The sequence below is a fragment of the Geotrypetes seraphini genome, chromosome 1 (assembly GCF_902459505.1).
Source record: "Geotrypetes seraphini chromosome 1, aGeoSer1.1, whole genome shotgun sequence".
Taxonomy (NCBI): Eukaryota; Metazoa; Chordata; class Amphibia; order Gymnophiona; family Dermophiidae; genus Geotrypetes; species Geotrypetes seraphini.
In genome coordinates, this window is record NC_047084.1 from 94,324,731 (window position 1) to 94,343,119 (window position 18,389).

Below are 18,389 nucleotides of genomic sequence, written 5' to 3' on the forward strand. Positions count from 1 at the left end.
TCGGGTTTTCAGGATTTCCCCAATGAATATGCATTGAAAGCAGTGCATGCACATAGATCTCATGCATATTCATTGGGGAAATCCTGAAAACCTGACTGGATTGCGGCCCTTGAGGACCAACATTGGACACCCCTGCTCTAGGGTATACATATTCAGGGCTTCCAGTCTCTCCTCATACATCTTCTGGCGCAAACCTCCTACCATTTTCGTCGCCTTCCTCTGGACCACTTGTGTAGCTTCAATAATATAATCGTATTTGTGGAGCTTCATTAGTACTATTTATGGTTATACGGGCTTTGATTACCCCAGAAGTATAGTCTAGCGCAGTGGTTCCCAAACCTGTCCTGGAGGACCCCCAGGCCAGTCGGGTTTTCAAGATAGCCCTAATGAATATGCATGACAGAGATTTGCATATAATGGAGATGCCAGGAATGCAGATCTGCTCCATGCATATTCATTAGGGCCATCTTGAAAACCCGACTGGCCTGGGGGTCCTCCAGGACAGGTTTGGGAACCACTGGTCTAGTGCCTTGGACTCCTGACGCAGGCACTCTTGCCGAAACACGGCCCGTGTCGAGTCCGCCATATGCCTAGATGATATTCTATATTTGTTATATTGGTTGCTATTAAAGTGTGGTTCGCTTGAAGACTGGCTCATTCTGCTCTTTCTCTGGATTCCTAGAAATATTTTAGATGTCCTTTTACTAAGTTGCAGTAGAAAGTGGCCTTAGTGCACAGGAAGAATCAGTGGCATAGCGAGGGCGAATGGCACCCGGGGGCCCCTCCCCTGCTCTCTTCTCCACCCCCCGCCACCTCCCCCCCTTCCCTCGTACCTTTTTCATTTTCCAGGTGGGAGCAACCTCGCAAACTCGCTGTCCGCGTTGCGCCGGCTATCCCTCTGACATCACTTCCCGGGCGCAGGGCCCGGAAGTGATGCCAGAGAGAGGCGACACCGAAGCGGGAGGCGCGTTCATAATGCTGCTCGGGCAGGGAAAATTAAAGAGGTAAAGGGAAGGGGGCGTGCATGTGTGGCAGAGGGTGTCGGAAAGGAGGACGGGTGCTGGCGGCCCTACCAAGACCGGTTCATAGACAAAATCGCCGAAGACAAAGGCACACGCCGACAACTGAGCGCAAGATGGAAGCGCGCGCCGGAGAAAAAGAGTGTTTTCAGGGGCTCCGACGGGGGTTTTTGTTGGGGAACCCTCCACTTTACTTAATACAGATCGCGGTGGCGTTGTGGGGGGTTTGGGGGGTTGTAACTGCCCTCATTATACTGGAAACTTAACTGTTACCCTGTTTTTTAGGGAAAAAGTTCCCCCCCACACCCCCTGTCGGAGCTCTTTAAAACAGTCATTTTCTTCGGCGTGCGCCTCCACGTTGCGCTCAGTTGTCTGCGCGCACCTTTGTCCCGGCGCACTTTTGACCTGACACCACCAAGACCGCACATGGGGCGCCCGTCCTCCAGCCCCTTACTACACCCCCATAATAGGGCACTGAGACCATTTTTTCCAAAGCCGTAACATAGCTGATTTTCCATTTTTGAATGAATGGCCATACGTGAAGGCTGCTTTGAGTGCGTAGGTATTAAAAAAAAAAAAATTATTGTGGGAGCACTTATCAACACCTCTTTCGTAGATGGTAAGGGAATTCAGTAATCCTGCGCTAACCAGATTGGTGCAGGAATGACCACTCTATACCCCTCTGACATGCCCCCTCCAATAAAAACGAGAAAATATTGTTTAGTACGTGGATGACTGCAGGATGCCCGAGCGTGTCCTATGGTAAAGCCATTTTAAATTCTGGTAAGCACGAGTTAGTGCTCACCACAGCATAGTGAAAGGATCCCTTGGTCAGACATGTTGAAAAGTATATTTATTAAACACTGTCTACATAGAGTGCAACAAGTTAGGGACTAATTTGGCACATACACTAAACCGCACGAGACAATCGCGCGCAGGATGTCATCGCGCTGGATTAATTTTATAGCGCTCCGAGGGGGAGTGTGTGGGGCGGGAAACCCCCCACTTTGCTTAGAACAGTTGGTGCTCCTGTTGTGGAGGGTGTTGGGGGAAATCCCCCATTATAGAGGAAACAACCTTTTTCCCTCTTTTATAGGGAAAAATTACAGTTTCCCCCCATCGGCAGCGCCAACAGTTCTCACCCCCTCGGAGCGCTTTAAAATTATGTTTTAATCCAGCGTGCTGATGTCCTGTGCGCAATTGTGTGCCCGGCATTGTCCGCGTGCGATTGTCTTGCGTGGTTTTGACTCATCACCACTACTTTAGTATGTGATTTTTGGCACTTAAATGGAAGTACAGAAACATGAATAAATGGCAGTTAGGTATATAACTATAGTACTCTCCCGAAATTCGTGGGGGTATCGTTCCAGGAACCCCCGCGATTCTTAAAAAACTGCGAATATGGTTTTTCGTGGGGGAGACTGGAGAGGACAACTGGAGAGGCAGGAGAGAGCAGCCGGAGCGCTGGCGAGTGAAGGAAATCACTCACTGTATGCTCCGACCGCCTCTTCCTTCACTAAAGTCGGACCTTACCCTGCAGATATGAATGCATTTTGGTCTTATGTTTTTATCATATACTTTAGGACTCCTGAGGCAGGCTCTGAGGCTGAAACACGGTCCATGTCGAGTCATGTGAATATTTGCTTCATTTGGTTGCTAATAAAGTCTGCTTGGTTTGAAGTCCTGGTTTCTTCTGCTCGTACCCTAGAGGTACACGAACCTCAATCGCAGGTCTCCCGCCCCCTCCCCCCCCACACACTTCCTCATTAATCACCACTGCCGAAATTGACTTGGAAGGTTTCCTTCCGATGTCAGAGCCAGTTACCTTTCTGCCTTCAGCTGTACTTGTTTGCAGGGACACGGGCAGTGGCTCTTGCATGCTGCACGTGGCTGACCAGGAAGTCTTCGCTCCAACATTAGAGCTGACATCAGAGGGAAGGCTTCTGGATCAGGCCACGTGCAGCCGCTGCCTGCGTCCCTGCAAACAAGTGCGGCTGAGGCAGGAAGGAGCAGGCCAGCTGGAAGGCCCTGAAGGAAGCGAGTGTGGCCCTAGGGAGAGGGCAAAGGGAGAATGGAGGAGGGAAGGAGTGCATTTGGACATGGGAGGGGCACAAATTTGGGACAAAGGCTGTAAGGCAGGAAGGGGAGCACAAACTCAGGACACAGAAGGAAGGGAGGGGGCATGGACTTGGGATACAAGGGAGGTAGAAAGGGAGCAGTAACTTGGGACATAAGAGGGAGGGAGTGACTAGAAAGAGATAATTGCTGGGCATGAGTGTGTGAGTGAGAGGAAAAGAGATGGTGCACATGTGGAGAGGAAGAAAGAGGAAAATTGGGCAGAGAGAGAGGAGTGAGGTAGAGATGTATGGGGAAGAGAAGGAGGAGAGGGAGAAATGTTGGATATGGTGGTGGAGAGGGGACAGAGGAACACATTGAAGGGGATGCAAGGGGGAGGAATGTTGGACATAGTGATAGAAGGAGAGATGTGGCATGGTGCTGGGGAAGGATGATAGAAGGAGAAATGGGCATGGGGCTGGTGGGCAGTGGTGAAAAATGCTGCACATGATCCAGGGGATAAGAGAGGGAGAAATGTTGGATGTGGCAGTAGAGGGAGTGGGAGAGATGCACCCTGGATCCCTCTCTCTCTCTCTATCTTTCTCCACTCCCTTTGTAGCAAGGGAGGGAATGAGAGAGGGAGGGATACATGTTGCCAATGGGGGTGGAGGAGAGAGAAAGAAAAGTTGGATTCATAGAGGGACAGACAGATATTGGCTGGGGAAGGGAATTAGGTCCGGAGAGGAAGTGTGTAGGAGGCAGAAAGAAAGAAATATTGGATGCACAGTCAGAAGGAAGTGCAACCAGAGACTCATGAAATCACCAGACAACAAAGGTAAGAAAAATGATTTTATTTTTAATTTAGTGATTGAAATATGTTAATTTTGAGAATTTATATCTGCTGTCTATATTTTGCACTATATTTGCCTATTTTTCTATAGTTGTTACCGATTGCATATTTTAAAGTCATCTGCCTTGACCTCTTAGAAAAAAAACCCCTGAATATAAATGATAATTAACATTTTCTCTGCATGTGTTTTTTAATTTTGTGGTTACCATTATGTATTGTTAATAAGATTATATTGTTATGTATATGAAAAAAAGATTGGAAGAAATTGCATTTCAATTAGTACTAATATTATGGGGGTGGGGTCAGCGGTGGAGATTGGGTGGGTCTGGGGGTGGAGCTTAGGCGGGTCTAGGGGTGGAGCTTGGGTGAATCTGGGGTGGAGCTTAAGCAGGTCAGGGGTGGAGCTTGGGCGGGGGTACTTGATTGATATTGTTAGACTTAGGGGGTACTTGGCTTGAAGAAGTTGAGAAACTGTTATAGAATAATAGGCCTCCGCACCCAATTTAGGCACCAGGATTTTCAGTGGGTGCCCAGCGTTGGGCAAAGGAATCAGTGCTGAGTGCTATGCTATCACCAATCTTTTCCAGGGTCCATTTTTTAGTGCCATTTATAGAATTCTCCCTTACTATTGATAGTTCACCCTTTAATATGTATATACCCAGGCAAATATCTAAACATTTACTTCTGCAGGATTTATTTACTTGCTTAACCTATTAGGATTTATTTTTGAAGAAATTCACCCAAGATAGCATACGAAAAGATCATGGGCAATAGAGAATTACAGTAGTAAACATATTCAAAGGGCAACATTATGGCATAGGATGAGGGGGTGCTGAAAAGTTCCCAGCCCAACCAACTTCCTAAATTCTGTAACTGAAGTGTTATCTTATTTCATTAAGTGCCAATTTGCAGAAACAAAATTCTATGTTTTTGACATTGTTTCCGTCTCTGGTAACCAGAGCTGAGATTGTGATGTCATAATGCCTCGTTCCGCCAGTAAGAGCCAACCTCAGCAGTGATGTCACAATGGCTTGATTGTCCTATACTTGGCTCGCTTTTATTACATACCAGGGGGGTGCTGAAAAGTTCGCAGCCCAACCAACCAACTTCCTAAATTCTGAGCGTTATTTTGCCCCTGTAGCTGAAAAGAGTGCCATCATATTTCGTTAAGGGCCAATTTGCAGAAACGAAATTCTCTGTTTTGACATTGTTTCAGATCATTGATTGCACCATATCCACGTCATTCTCTTCTTGGTTGGGCTGAGAACTTTTCAGCACCCCCCCTTGTATGCTATTTACAATGCCAGCGCAATGCACAGAGTGCAAGTCAAGATGGAACATAGGGACAGATAAGATACCCTAATGGAGGTTAGATAGAAATAAGGGTGACTCATTTTTTTTTTTTAAATATCTTGATTCATTTTTAAAGAAACTAAAACAGTGCGTATAGGAATAGGGTGACTAACTTAAAGAAAAAATTGCACATGAAGTCAGAGAAGGTGCCGGAAAATGACTTTAGCCAAGAGTGGATAGGCAAGTCCTACTACAATCTTAGCAGCTGGTGTTATTCCTTTGGTGTAAAGTGAGCTATTTAATTGCTTATTCCATTAAAGGCTTAGGAGAGGAGCCAAGTCTTAGATGTAAACAGGATTGAGATAACGGTGGACTCCAGTAAGCGAAACATGTATTCCTAGGTTTTCAGAAAGATAAATGCACACAAAATATAAGAAACCTGTTTTTTTAAAAGGCCACCTTACACAATTGTTTCATTACTGTATGGACAGTAAATCAATCAACTATTATACCTCCACTTGTAACTTTGTGCTGGTAGCAGAAATGCTCAATGGCTTAACCCCTTATCAACACTGGACAAAAATTCCAAAAATGTATCTAAACAGGGGAGAAAACGCCTCAGAAGCTGCAGGGCAAACGTTGCTCATGAGCTATGAAAGGGAGCTTAATTGCGCTTTTACTCCCCTCCAGTAATCTATCATAGGCGAAACAACCCCTCAGTTATACTGTAAAAGGTAGTTCAAAATCAAAGCAAGCAGCACTTATCTTTGCCTCAACGTGGAAAAAAAACCCTCACAACATGATGCTGAAGCTAGCCATTGAGCATTCAAGTTTTCAAGTTTCAAGTTTTTATTAGTATTTGATGAATCGCTTATTCGGGTTGCTAAGCGATTTAAAATTATCTAATATAATAAAATGGTAAGCCGCGCATGCGCAGTTCCTATGCGTGCGTCCGTTTTCCGTGAGCTGTAGCTAGGATGTGCGCATGCGTGGCTTACGGTCTTCTTCCTCTCCCCCCTCCCGCCGAGGTGGATGTCGGCCACGGTGGACCGAGGTGGATGTCGGCCGAAGCTCGCTCTCTCTCTTCCTCCCCCCCCCCGAGGCGGATGTCGACCGTGGTGGCCCGAGGTGGATGTCGGCCGCGGCGGCTGCTGGCCGCCCGAAGCTCTCTCTCTCTCTTCCTACCCTCCCCCCGAGGCGGATGTCGACCGTGGTGGCCCGAGTTGGATGTTGGCCGCGGCGGCTGCTGGCCGCCCGAAGCTCTCTCTCTCTCTTCCTCTCCCCCCCCCCGAGGCGGATGTCGACATAAGTAGGGCATGGAGTTCAGGAGGAAGGTATGGGGGGGGAGGAAAATACTGCACAGAGAAGTGGGGTGGGAGGGAAATGCTGCAACACACGGAAATGGAGGGGCAGAAAAGGGGTTGATGGACAGGGGAAGAGGTGCTGATGAACAGGGAGGGGGGCAGAAAAATGAAGACAGGCCTACTGCTGGACAGATGATGGACAGGGGGAGGTAAAACAAAGGGAGAAGGGCTTCTGCTGGATAAGGTGAGCAGTGATGGGGTGGTGGAGGACACGGGAGGTAAAAGGAAAGGAGAATGGACAGGGGGAGCAGGCAAGGGGTGGTAGTGGACAGCCAAGGAAAAAAAAAAAAAAAAGACAGACAGAAATACAGAAAGCGGCTAAGGAGAGAGAAAAAATAAAAAAGGCAGACACACACACATATATTCTAGAACCCGTTAATGTAATGGGCTATAAGACTAGTATAAAATAATGTTATATACTTTAAACAAGGTAACTTCAGACTTACAAATCAAAGACAGACACGAAACAAGTGGGAAAGAGGGGCAAAGTTACATGTTCATGGTTTAAGGAAAAAAGATTAAAGCTAGGAAAAAACAATAGGATGGGTAAAAGACTGAGCCAAAAATCTTCGTCTAAAATTAGATATTAAATGCGTCTTTAAAAAGATAACTTTTAAGAAGTTTTTTTTTTTCCTCTCTAATATACTGGGGAAGTGAGTTCCACAGCTGGGGGGCCATCACTGAGAACATATCCTGTCTTCTAATACCTATGATTTTCAATGAAGGGACCGCTATGAGATTTTGTGATGTCGAACGAAGGGACCGGGAAGTATTGTGGGGAACGAGCATTCTGTCGATGAATTGCGGTTCTTTAAAGGTTAAAGTTTTAAATACTAAAAGTAATCTTTTAAAAGTAATGCGATGACTAATTGGGAGCCAATGGGAGTTGATTAGTAGAGGGGGGGTGACATGATCATATTTTTTTCTGTTGTGGATGAGTTTAACCGGAGATATAACAATTTGATTGATTTGTATATTTTTCTCCAGTTCCTCTTTATTCTGTTGTTTGGACAGCAAATCATACCTCTAAAAGCGAGCTGCTTGCAATTCTGGACTGCAATCACATCGATTGAGGAGTAAATAGGAATATGAATGTGCAATTTTACAAAAGGTTCTGCACCAGTCTGATGCTCTGGCCATTTCAGACAGAGAAATCCATTGTTTCATGACTCAGCTTTCTCGATAACTGATTCTGATTGGCTGTCACTGAACACCGGCATCGGGCTGATCCTATAAGATGTCAGTGGGCAGCAGCTTACAAATATTTGTGCTTAGTCACAGCCGAGCGCAGGTTCGATGGCAGGGGCTGCACGTATCAGCAAATTATGGAGACTATCCCCAGCATGGTGATTTGAAAGGGCGGGCTTCACTCTTAAATGTGCAGCTGCAGCGGCCTCTGGTGGCAGTTGCTCGGGTTTCAGTTTATTTATTTATATTTTGCAATCGAGCTCACGCCTTTTCAGGAGTGGATCAACGTGAGAAACATCAAGCGCACTAGGCAAGTCCCTGTCCCTGGAGGAACTCTAATCTACATCTGTACCTGAGGCAGTGTTATTCATAGTACTAGGTCAAAGCACTTAAGTACAAGTGCATTGAAGAACACAATAAAACATTTACTTAAGTGCTAGCAAAAGAGTTATTAATTTATATAATCCTTTTTGAGTAAAAAGTAAGAGTACCACAATTACAATGAATGCAACTATTGTTAGCGTTTTTAACCCAACAACTGTATTCCTCTAGAATTCAATCCACTTTGCTTTTAGTAAAACTACATTAAATTTTAAAAAAATCACTATGCTTGTGAGTCATTAATAATCCATCATAGCTTAAAAAGGTGTTCAACAAGTGCACTGGTGGAAAGTGAATTGTTCAGCTTGATAAAAAGTTCTTTCAAATCAAGCCAGGTTGTGATATTACTGATGTTTTCTGACTGGGTCTGCAGGCTTTGGTCAAGAGAATCTCTGAAACACACAGGATCCAGGTTTTTAGCTCTGGCACACTCTGCACAAGCCTCAAATCCTTTAAAATCCTAAGTAGCAACATTCTAGAGCTCAGATTGTGATGTCATAATGCCTCATTCCGCCAATGCCTAAGCTCCATCCTCATCTGCACAAGCCTCAAACCCTTTAAAATCCTAAGTAGCAACATTCTAGAGCTCAGATTGTGATGTCATAATGCCTCATTCCACCAATGCCTAAGCACCATCCTCATCTTGAACAAGCCTCAAACACTTTCGAGGTTTGTGCAGTTAAGGTAGAGCTTATAGGAATGGAGCAGGGACAGCGACAAAACTCGCAGGGATGGGACGGGGAAATTGAGTTCCTGCAGGAATAGGGGACAAATTTGTCCCCGTGTCATTCTCTAGTTGTGAGCCCAGTTGTACAAGGAAATAAATTATAACTGAAGCAATAGAAGGTAAAGCGTCACAAGAAGTTGGTGGAAGAAGTGGGATTTGAATCTGCTTCTCAAATTAATGAGCAGCTTCTCCATTTCGAAATGATAACACTTCAAAACCAGGAAAAATAAATAAATTTGAGAGTTCTCTACGCTATGTATGGGTAATTGTAACAACGGTGAAACTAAACTAGGTAGAATAGAATTGCCAATCAAAGCGATGGATGTGCTTGTTTTTGAGTGCAAATTAATCGAAAATAAGGCTTGAGAGTCCACCATCTAAAGTTCTCTTTTTTTTTTTCAAAATTTAATTTCTGTCAGAGCTGAAAATCCAAATAGGCAAAGATAAGAAGATCCAAATGGTAACAAAGCCTCGATTGTCTGGCGGGCCAAATTTTATTACACCGCGGGCCAGATGTGCAACGCGGGCCAGAGTTTGACATGTCTGAATTAGAAGATGTTTACAATTTCATCTTTATTTGTTATACCCTCTACCAGTGTTTATCAGCTCGGTCCTGGAGTGCCCCCTTGCCAGTCAGGTCTTCAGGCTCTCCACACTGAATTTGCACAAACTTGATTTGCATACACTGCCTCCATTATATGCAAATTTTTTCATGCATATTTTGGCAAGGGGGTACTCCAGGACCGAGTTGAGAAACACTGCCCTACACCACAATGATATCTAACCAGGTCACAGGGTTGCAATAAGAATCCAGAATAGAATCCAGCCATCCACGGGCTGAGCCAGTGTCAGTAGCAGCTGTCAGAGGTTAGATAGGGTTTTCCGAGTCATGGCAGCTCCAGTTTTTTGACTCTGACTTGCGCATACTATAATCCGACTCTTGATGAAAGGATTGAGAAATGTAGGGAGTGATGAGGAAGCATATTTTCTCTTTCTAGTAACACACCTCATGGCCAACTCCCCTTAAGATGAATTAAGAATTCCCGATGAAGTTTTCTAGGAAGGGATGGCTTTGAGCTTCGGTTTGTGGCACCACAGCTGTACTTGGGTATAAGCAGACCTGCGATGGGCGCGGCGCTGCTATAATCTCGAGATACTTCTCTAAACACTGGTCCTGTGCTCTTCCAGATCTGATCTAGTATGGAACTCATTTAGGAGCGGTGGAAACTCTGGATAGAGGAAAAGAAAAGCAATAGTCCCCGGGGTTCATAGACAACGGCGTGAAAGACAAAAGCGCGCGCCGACAATTGAGCGCAGAGTGGAGGTGCGCGCCGCACAAAATTACAGTTTTTAGGGGCTCCGACGGGGGTTTTTGTTGGGGAACCCCCCCAGTTTACTTAATAGACATCACGCCGGCGTTGTGGGGGGTGTGGGGGGTTGTAACCCTCCACATTTTACTGTAAACTGAACTTTTTCCCTAAAAACACCTCCGCGCTGTGCTCAATTGTCTGGGCGCGCCTTTGTCCCGGCGCGCTTTTGACCTGACACCATCCCCGGCACTAAGGCCTCCTTTTACGAAACTGCGATAGCAGTTTCTAGCGCGGGGAGCTGCGCTGCTCCCGACGCTCATTGAGTTTCTATGAGTGTTGGGAGCAGCGCGGGCCCTCCAGTTTCGTAAAAGAGGGAGTAAGTTCCTAGACTGGCCAGAGAAACACTGCCTCTAAACCCGCTTTTACAAACTCCACTCCCACCTGAAAATTTCTCTAGCAAAACACACATTAATTCCATCACACTGCACATTAAAGCTGAAATCTGGTCAATTGTAGGTTGATGCAGCCAATGACATTACACCAAACATAATTTGATATACCGTGAGGGTCATTTTCAAAGCGCTTAGACAACAAAGTACCATAGAACTCTGTGTGCCTATGTGCTTTGAAAATGAGCCCCTGTGATAAAATGAGACTATAATGACCACCATACTGGGTCAGACCAATGGCTCAGTTTTCTATCTCTGTTTCCACCAGATTTTGCTGAGGGAAACCATTCCACTTCCAGCCTCCTGCAGCACAAGGCAATGCTCCCAAAATTCACTTGGCTAATGGTCATTAATGAACCTATCTTCCAGGATTTTATCCAAAGTACTGGATATATTGTAGATGCATAGAGGTTTGCACAATCTGTACACCCCTGGCATCTAACAGGAATGGATTTTTACAGCTCACTAGACACTATAGTAGTATAGGCATAGCTAAGGGTCTGCTAAATGTAGATCACCGAGGCCTCTATGGATCAAGGCAGGGCTAAACTAAACTACACTAAACTAAACCTTAAGTTTGTATACCGCATCATCTCCACAGAAGTGGAGCTCGACACGGTTTACAGGAATTAATATGGAAAGGAACTCCAATGGAAAGAAGAAGGGCTTAGTAAAAAGAAAGAAAGAGGGGACTTAGTATAATGGAGAGGGAGGGAGTAGTTACATTTTAGAGAAAAGCCAAGTTTTCAAATGTTTTCGGGCTCTCCTGGTCAGTGAAGTAATGGTGGAAGAAGACTCCTCTTGAAAGTAAATGGCGGCTAAGATAAAACCTCAGCCCTTTGTCTGTGGCTCCTGCTTCCCCCCCAACCATTGTACCCGGAGAATCAAGACTATCGCTTCCGTCGAGGGAGAAAAAAGGAGGAGCCACAGAAGATCCAGTCTTGAGAAGTTGGGAGGGAGCCAGGAACAAATCCCTATGATTCAATGAAATAAAGACATCTTTAGAGAAGGTCTTACATTGGGGAAAAATCAGCCCCTGCTGATTTTTCCACAATGTAAGACCTTCTCTGAAGATGTCTTTATTTCATTGAATCATAGGGATTTGTTCCTGGCTCCCTCCCAACTTCTCTGAAGAGCCACGACAGAATAAATTACACATATTAGTGGGCAAATGTGTGTACCACATATAAATATGAGAGAATGAATGCGGAATGTATGGGGTGTAATAGTTCATTTAATAAAGTGTGGAGCTCATTGAATAGATTTGTTACCTCGCAATAAGGGTCATGTATCTTTCCTTTTCTTAGATTTCCTTACACATCCAGGGTGGGGAAGGGAAATGTATTTTGAGGATTTAAGTTACTTAATTATAATATTGTAATCACATCATAAGTCTTATTGTATTAATAATTGGGAGGAGGGTGGAAGAAAATGATTGTTTTATGTATTACTTGTATAGTTAATAGTGCATTTTATGCAGTGTTTTATGTTCAATTAATTGTATTGCACTGTCAGAGTTTGAAAATCAATAAAGTTTTTTTTGTTTTAAAAAAAGAACTCTTCAGAGAAGCTCCTACCTGGGGTGAAAAATCAGCCTAGGGAGAGCTACAACTTTAAATGACTGTTTAGGAAACTACAGAGTAGAGACCTGGAAGAACAGTGAAGAGACTATGGGCTAGCTACATTCACTAGTGACTAAGGGCACGGATCGGATCCGATCCGTGAGGGATCCGATCCATGTCCGGGAGGGGCTGATTCACGAATCGCCCTCATGCAAATGAGGGCAATCGGAATCATGCCCCCAACCGACCGCCGGGATCGTCCTATAGCGATCCCGACGCATGCGCAGACCATCTGTAGGTGGTCTGCGCATGGGTCTAAGAGCCACAACTTTTTCTTTTTTTTCTTTTTCTTTTTTACTTTTACTAGCCCAGCGAGCCTGCGGTTTTAACCCGCTTTAAACCTGTGGGTTAAAAACACAGGCTCGCACTGCGGGGGAAGGCCAGGACAGCGCTTGTGGCAGAGAACCGCACAGGAGATTAGGGGCAGAGAGTTGGGGCAAGGAGCAGGAGAGCAGATTCGGGGGCAGAGAAAAAGGCAGAGAGTCGGAGCAAGGAGCTGGAGAGCAGATTCGGGGGCAGAGCAGGGTGACAGGAGAAAATCGCGGCAGAGAGTCAGGGGCAGAGAGCTGGAAAGTCGGGGTAGACAGCAGACAGAACAGGAGATGCAGTCGGAAAGCAGTGAACGACTGGTTCCCAGCAGTCGCTTGTTTGTGATTGGCCAGCCCAGTCGATGATGCAGGGTTTTTGTTTGTGAACCACTGCCTGCCATCATTTCAATGCCGTTCACCCTCATTTGCATGGGTGGATCGGAGGATGATCGGGACAGAGGTTAGTGAATTGGGCCGGAGGGAAATTGGGTTGCAAAGGGGTCGCAAACCGATTCGGTACACAGTCGGTCTCCTTAGTGAATCTAGCCCTATAAATGTTGAAGGTAATTTTGAATCTATCTATACCAGGGATCTCAAAGTCCCTCTTTGAGGGCCGCAATCCAGTTGAGTTTTCAGGATTTCCCCAATGAATATGCATTGAAAGCAGTGCATGCACATAGGATCTCATGCATATTCATTGGGGAAATCCTGAAAACCCGACTGGATTGCGGCCCTCAAGGAGGGACTTTGAGACCCCTAATCTATACTATACTAATATTACTGTTGACATGTTGTCCCTGTTTGCTAAAGACTTTCTTTTAAGTACATTTTTTGGTTCCGAACACAAAGTTTGCAATAGAGCAGACATCCTGATAGTGTGGAAAACATGAGGAAGGACCTAGAGAAGTTTGAGAAATGGTCTGAAATTTGGTGGCTAAGATTTTATATTTAAATATTTTTGAACCACAAAACAATGGCAGTGATACAAGCAAGTAATTTACAAACAGATCTATCTACCATAGAGGACTGTACCCTGATATCATGGCCCTAAGATTTAATGCTAAGAAATGTGAGGTCATGCATGATCATGCATTTGAGCTGCAGAAACCCGAGAGAACAATACAGTTTAGGGCAGAGGTAGGCAATTCCAGTCCTCAAGAGCCACAGGCAGGTCAGGTTATCAGGATCTCCACAATGAATATGTATGAGATGGATTTGCATGCACTGCTTCCTTGAGATGCAAATCTATCTGATGCATATTTATTGTGGATATCCTGAAAACCTGACCTGTCTGTGGCTCTCGAGGACCGGAATTGCCTACCCTTGGTTTAAGGGATGAAGAACTTTTGTGCAAGAAAGAGGAGTGGGACTTGGGTGGGATTGTATGTGATGATCTTAAGGTGGCCAAACAGGTTGAAAATGTGACAGTGAAAGCTAGAAGAATGATTGGGTTCATAGGGAGAGGAATGGCCAGTAGGAAGCAGGAGATATTGATGCCCCTGTATAAGACTCTGGTGAGAACTCATTTAGAATATTGTGTACAGTTCTGGAGACCACACCTTCAAAAAGATAAACAGCATGGAGTCAGATCAGAGGAAGGCAACCAAAATGCTTGAGGGTCTACTCTATGTCACAAGGGACAGACTGAAAGATCTCAATATGTATATTTTGGAGGAAAGGCTGAAGAGAGTAGACATGATAGAGAGGTTTAAATACCTACATGGTATAAATATGCATGAGGCAAGCCTCTTTCATTTGAAAGGAAGCTCCAGAATGAGAAGGCATAGAAAGAAGTTAAGAGGTGATTGGCTCAGGAGTAATCTAAAGAAATACTTTTTTACAGAAAGGGTAGTAGATGGTGGTGGAGACAAAGAGTGTATCTGAAGTCAGCAAAGTCTGGGACAAGCACATGAGATCTCTTGGGGAGAGAAGGAGATGCTGCGGATGGGCAGACTGGGTGGGCCGTGTGGCCTTTAGCTACCATCATAGAAACATAGTCTGGCAAATGGCCCATCTAGTCTGCTCTCCGAGAGATCCCACGTGCCTATCCCAGGCCCTTTTGAATTCAGACACAGTCTCTATCTCCACCACCTCTTTTGGGAGACTGTTCCAAGCATCTACCACCCTTTCCATAAAAAAAGTATTTCCTCAGATTACTCCTGAGCCTATCACCTCTTAACTTCATCCTGTGCCCTCTCATTGCAGAGTTTCCTTTCAAATTAAAGAGACTCGGCCCATGCGTGTTTACATTACGTAGGTATTTAAACATCTCTATCATATCTCCCCTTTCCTGCATTTCCTCTAAAGTATACAGATTGAGATCTTTAAGTCTGTCCCCATACACCTTATGACGAAGACCGCACACCATTTTAGTAGCCTTCCTCTGGACCGAATCCATCTTTTTAATATCTTTTTGAAGGTGCGGCCTCCAGAATTGCACACAATATTCTAAATTCTAAATCAAGTTTCTATATTTCTATGAAGTGAATTATTGATTGCTAAAGAAGGGTGTAAAGTATGGATTGTGCACCAGAAGCCCCCACCCCCACCCACTGAATATTGGTCTCGGGCATGACCCATCAACAAAATTATACCAAAGAAACCTGCCTAAAGCTTATCTGGGTGAAAAAGTGTTGCAATAGCATACCAAAGTACACTATATTTTGCTAGTAAAAATAATATATGAATGCTATCTTGTAGATCAGAATGCAGTGCTGTAGCTGTTTTGTATACTAGATTCAATTTATTAGTCACTTTTTCCTCTTTGCAAGAAAGTACACTGATTATACTACTATGAAATATGCTGATTTTGCATTTGTCTATTATATACTACTGAAAGAAGCCACCAAGTTGATACGGAACATGAATGCAATGATGTAAATTCAAAATATAACAGCAATCTATTTTCAGATCTACCTATTTGGGTTTAATTACTGCTTTTCCACACTTCTTATGAATTATTTTTGTTGCCAAGAATTGCCATACTTGGATTGAAGGTCCATCAAGCCCAGCATCTGTTTCAAACAGTGGCCAACCCAGGTCCCAAGTACCAGGCAGAAACCCAAAGAGTAGCAAACTTTCCAAAGCTGAGATTGTGATGTCATAATGCCTCATTCCACCAGTGCCTAAGAGCCAGTCTCATTAGTGATGTCACAATGGCTTAATTATCCTATACAGTACTTGATTCACATAAGAACATAAGAGCTGTCATACTGGAACAAACTGAAGGTCCATCAAGCCCAGTATCCTGTTTCCAACAGTGGGCAACCCAGGTCCCAAGTACCAGGCAGAAACCCAAAGAGTAGAAAACATTCCAAAGCTGACATTGTGATGCCATAATGCCTCATTCCACCAATGCCTAAGATTGAGCCTCATCAGTGATATCACAATCGCTTGATTATCATATACTTGATTCACCTAAGAACATAAGAGCTGCCATACTAAGACAGTCGAAGAGTCATCAAGCTCAGTACCCTGTTTCCAACAGTGCCCAACCCAGGTCCCAAGTACCCAGCTAGATCCCAAGTAGTAAAACTGATTTTATGCTGCTTATCCTAGGAATAAGCAGTGGATTTCCCGAGCCATCTCAATAATGGCCTATGGACTTCTCTTTCAGGAAATTATCCAGACCTTTTTAAAACCCTGCTAAGCCAACTGGTTTCACCACATTCTCTGGCAACGAATTCAAGAGTTTAATTACATGTTGTGTGAAGAAATATTTTCTCTGCTCTGTTTTAAATCTACTACTTAGTAGCTTCATCGCGATTCATATCTACCCTTTCCACTCCACTCGGTATTTTATAGACCTCTATCATATCACCTCTGAGCTGTCTCTTCTCCAAACTGAAGAGCCCTAGCCACTTTAGTCTTTCCTCACAGGGAAGTCATTCCATCCCTTTTATCATTTTCGCCACCCTTCTTTGTACCTTTTCCAATACCTCTGCATCTTTATTGAGATATGGCCACAGAATTGCACACGGTATTCGAGGTGCAGTTATACCAGGCATAGAGCGATACAAGGGCATTCTAACATTTTCATCTTTGTTTTCCATTCCTTTCCTGATAATTCCGAACATTCTATTTGCTTTCTTAGCAGCTATTGCGCCTTGAGTTAAAGTTTCCAACACATCCTCAACGATGACACCTAGATCCTTTTCCTGGGCAGTGACTCCTAACATAGAACCCAGCATCACATAGCTATAGCTCGGGTTCCTCTTTCCCACAGGCATCACTTTGCACTTGTTCACATTAAATGCCATCTGTGGGATGCCTATTCTATAACGGAAAAGAGGAGGTGCCTACTTAATAAAAAAAAGTGTAACAGGTGAACTATGTGCCTATAATTTAGTCACATGCACTTATGCTTGCCATAGAGCTGGTATAAATTGCCATACCTAAACTGCTAATATGCATGTTCTAGAATTTTTTGCATGTACTCTGTTCAAACTCCGCCCATGGGCACGCCCACCTTCAAACTACACACCATTGCAGTTAGGCGCCTTTTCCTAAAATAATGCACTGCAGGAATATTGACATTTTCAGGAACTGCTAGGTGCCGTAATTGAGATGTCTAGTGATGCCTTTCTAAAATGCGCAACTGCATTAAATCAATTAGCTTAAATGGTGTGGCAATTGACCACGCCATTGAAGTTAATTGAATAATTAGTAAACTAGGCTAGCAGATTCTTAGGAAAGGCAAAGAACAGTCGCAGCCAAAGCAAAATAATAAATTTATCCGCGTGGATTTTAAACCACAAGGAGAGGGGATCATTTTCAAGTAGTTCACCTGCCTGGATAAAGAGCTCTTTAACCAATGAAAGCTTTTGAAAACTGCTTTAATTAAGAATATACATTCAAAACAAAGTTTAATATTTAAATATGTGGTATATACCTGTGCATGTTTCCGGGATTATTCTGGGATGAATAATGTTGGGATAATCATGAGTTTAAATTATCAAAATCTAATGAGGGGTGGTGGGGGGGGGGTACATTACAGAGCTTCACAGGAATAGGGATTGTGGGAATACTGCAGAACCTGCGAGATTCCCATTGGTATGGAAAAAGTTGCCACCAGATTCCCAAGGGAGTGTAGTCAAACTCTCTAGTGACTCCATAATGAGTCTTGGAATGCATTGAGAGAGGCAATTGGAACATCAGAATGAGGCTTGGAATGCCCAGCGAGAGGCAATTGGAACATCAGAATGAGGCTTGGAATGCCCAGCGAGAGGCAATTGGAACATCAGAATGAGGCTTGGAATGCCCAGCGAGACAACTGGAACACTAGGCTGAGACTTGGAATACTCATTGGTTGAATAATGAATGCCATGCAAAAAAGCTACAGCTGTGGGTGGAGGAGATTAATTGTGAGGATAGGTGGGGATGGAATGAATCTTAGTGGATATAGGTGGATAAGAGTTAGATACCATTGGGGATGGGCAGGGATAGGTGAAATTTCTGTCCCCATGCAACTAAGCTGAAATTGTCACGACGGGGGCACAAGACTAAAGTTTCGCCTAGGGCATCTAATACCCTTGCACCAGCAATATCAATCCCTGGCTGTAACTGTGGTGAAAGGCTATGGGGTCCTTTTACCAAGCTGCGGTAGGGGTTTAACCTGCGTAATACCGCATTGAGCAGGCGTTAGTTTTTTAGCCAGCCGCGGGGGTTAGCGCGTGATGAAATGTTCACGCTAACCCCACTAGCGCGGCTTGATAAAAGGACCCCTATGTTGATCTTAACAAATGATGGTTTAATTTGAGCCATGAAAATGTTTGTGAGTTGACTCAAAATGGCACGAAGAATACAGGCGGAATATAATATGGC

At 44.3% G+C, this 18,389-nt stretch overlaps 1 protein-coding gene across 4 annotated transcripts in view; it reads right to left on the bottom strand.

Moving 5' to 3' along the window:
* Positions 1-18,389, bottom strand: part of SLC14A1 (solute carrier family 14 member 1 (Kidd blood group)) — a 62,723-nt gene that overhangs the window by 38,562 nt on the left and 5,772 nt on the right. Inside the window, exon 1 of one of the 4 annotated variants that reach the window (XM_033935219.1) lies at positions 834-929. The exons of the other annotated variants lie outside the window; for them this stretch is intronic. The gene's annotated coding sequence lies outside the window, so the exon portion shown is untranslated. Of the gene's footprint in view, positions 1-833; positions 930-18,389 lie in introns of those variants that run through there. 4 annotated transcript variants of the gene reach the window in all.